We start from the raw sequence: 3,374 nt of genomic DNA, 5'->3' as shown, positions 1-3,374 counted from the left end.
GGGGTGTATCTTTTTCCATATTTAAAGTCTAGATTTTCTGGAAACGTAAGAAGAGCAGCCGTCGCAACCTCCACACTAAAGCATTCTGCACGCTAGATCTTTCTCATTCTTCCTGCCTTCCTCACGGAGTGGAGGTAGGTGAGAAGAGGTCAAAGCTAGGGCAACCTATAGTTTCTTTCTTTCTTTCTTTCTTTCTTTCTTTCTTTCTTTCTTTTTTTATTATGTTCAGTTAGCCACTGTTTAGTACGTAATTCGTTTTTGATGTAATGTTCAATGATTCATTGGTTAAGTATAATACCCAGTGCTCATCACAGCACTTGCCCACCTCAATACCTATCACCCTGTTACCCCCTCCCCCCACCCTCCTCCCCTCTGAAACCCCCAGATTGTTTCTTGGGGTCCATAGTCTCTCATGGTTCATCTCCCTCTCTGATTTCTCCCTCTTTGGATTTCCCTCCCTTCCCCTATGGTCCTCCGTGCTATTGCTTATGTTCCACATATGAGTGAAGCCATATACATAGTAGATTTGAAGTAATGATTTATTAAGTGGGGAATAAATGAATTAATAGCAATAAGGTAATATTTTTGACTCTCCTTTTAAATTTTTTTTGTGTGTGTGCATTTTTGACATGTCCTTTCAACTTTTGTTTTGGCTATGATAAACACTGAGGGTTGTCGGGCTGATAGACCATCATGTACTCTTGTACAGACATACAAACCATGAGCAGGTCCTTAGAAGTTCTAGCTTCTCTCTCAATTTCTGACCTTTGTTATTTCCTCCTTCTAAAATATTCTTTGCCTTACTTTTCCCTCACCAGCTCCTAACCTTCCTCCAGATATCAGCTCAGATATCACTACCTCCAGGAAACCTTACTGCTTAAGATTGGGATAGATGTTACTTTTATGTGCTCCCAAAATACTCTCTGCTAACATTTACTTTAGCCCTTAAGATTCTGTGTTGAAATTGCCTACTCTTTTCTGATTCTCCTATTAAATTTTAAACTCCTTTGGGCAAGCACTGTATCTTGTTCACTCTTGTATACCCAGTGCTTAGCATAGGGCCGGGCAGTGAAAGCTGCTCAAAAATATTCTGGTTATTAGTTCAGGGTTACATAGCTAATGAGTGGCAAATCTGGGATTCAAATCCAGCTCTTTGTGACTTTGGGGCATTTGTTTTGTCCTGTGCTGAGAAATACTACCTCTTACTCCCCCACACACTCACCTAAATACATAGCTGTTAAAAATCTAGCCTTAAAAGTATTGTGTGGTACAGACTGATGGTCTTTGTCAGGGAATGATCCACAGCTAAAGTAAATTATTCTAAATATCTTCACTGAAATGTGACAAAAGTTGGCACCACCTATGGTGTTTCTACCGCAGTGTGCTTTGTCAGAGGAATGGGCCCTGATGCATTTCTCATGTGATGGAACAATAATAATACCTACAAACCAGCCATTTGGAGTGAATAGGTCATGGGTGAATTGCACAAAATGGCCTCTCCCAATCAAACAATGTTATTCCATAAAATATATCCAAAAGTTAGCAACTTGTTCACTTAGGTTACAAGAAATGAACTGTTTTGTGGATGTTTCTAATAATGGAAGAAACTACATTTTGAATCTTTTCACTTAAGTATATTTTAACTGAATTTTCATTATGTGTTGTAATTTATAAACAATTTGTGCTACGTGACGATGTATCTTTCAGTCTCAGCTGCAGTGATGAATTATGCAAAAATCTTTTTCTTCTTAATCATTTTGATCTTCAACTTTTAGATTATGGTAGCATTACAGGCTGCTACAGCTGAAAAGAGAAAAGAGAATTTGACAACAATTCCTACAGCTGTACATGGTATTTTTTATACCCTTGTTACTAAGAAAGTTTACTTGTAATTCTTAGGTGGCACGGGCTGAACACATAATCTATTCATTGTACTTATTCACCCTTTTTAATGGATTTGATGTCCGAAGGCCTTAATTGCCAAGTATCTACCTAGAGCAGAAGTAGTCAAACACATGGTGTTTTTAAAAGCAAGTGAGTTAAAGTTTTTAAACCAAGAGATTTAGCCTCAAAATACATATTTCTTTCTTTTTTTTTTTAAAGATTTATTTATTTATTTGAGAGAGAGAATGAGATAGAGAGAGAGAACATGAGAGAGGGGAGGGTCAGAGGGAGAAGCAGACTCCCTGCCGAGCAGGGAGCCCGATGCGGGACTCGATTCTGGGACTCCAGGATCATGACCTGAGCTGAAGGCAGTGGCTTAACCGACTGAGCCACCCAGGCGCCCTCAAAATACATATTTCTAAGATCTGAAAAATCAGGCGATCTGGGACAGATGCCTATGCAGCATGATCTCCTGGAGTGATGTAGCTGCTGCCTGATTCCTTTCAGGTGTCACCTTACAAATGTCTCTAGTCCTTTACACCCACACATTTCCCCCTTTTGTGTTATCTCCTCAGCTATTTTGGCATTGTTTGTTTGGTTTTTGTTTTTTGGGTTTTTTTTTTTAATTTTTCTTTTTTTTTTTAAGTGAGCTCTATGCCTGACATGGGGCTCAAACTCATGGGCATTGATTTCTTTATATCTGAGCTAAACTATTCCTGTTTGAATAAATAATGACAACTCTGTCAATCAATCAAATGGATCCAAACGAAACCTATTTTTTAAGATTTTTTTTAAGATTTTATTTATTTATTTGACAGAGAGAGACACAGCGAGAGCAGGAACACAAGTAGGGGGAGTGGGAGAGGGAGAAGCAGGCTTCCCACCGAGCAGGGAGCCCGATGTGGGACTCGATCCCAGGACCCTGGGATCATGACCTGAGCCAAAGGCAGACGCTTAACGACTGAGCCACCCAGGCGCCCTATTTTTTAAGATTAATAGTTATTGAGTTCTTAAATCTGTAAGTGCTGGGGAGCATTTTCTTTTAAAAGTAAGATGACATCACCACCGTAATAAGTGAAATTTTGGCCAATATTATTTTGTATATGACTTAATTTAGTTCATTAAGAATGTACCTCTGAAACAAATAATACATTACGTGTTAAAAAAAAAAGAAGATAGTAGGAAGGGAAAAATGAAGGGGGGGGAAATTGGAGGGGGAGACAAACCATGAGACACTATGGACTCTGAGAAACAAACTGAGGGTTCTAGAGGGGAGGGGTTGGGGGGATGGGTTAGCCTGGTGATGGGTATTAAAGAGGGCACGTACTGCATGGAGCACTGGGTGTTATGCACAAACAATGAATCATGGAACACTACATCAAAAACTAATGATGTAATGTATGGTGATTAACATAACATAATAAAAAAAACTTAAAAAAAAAAAGAATGTATGTAAGAATGTACCTCTGAAGCCCTGAGGATATAGCCAT

The sequence above is a fragment of the Eumetopias jubatus genome, unplaced genomic scaffold (genome assembly GCF_037043125.1).
Source record: "Eumetopias jubatus isolate StellerSeaLion01/CBP00866 unplaced genomic scaffold, mEumJub1_p1.0 scaffold_14, whole genome shotgun sequence".
Classification (NCBI taxonomy): domain Eukaryota; kingdom Metazoa; phylum Chordata; class Mammalia; order Carnivora; family Otariidae; genus Eumetopias; species Eumetopias jubatus.
This window is presented reverse-complemented; position numbering follows the sequence as displayed.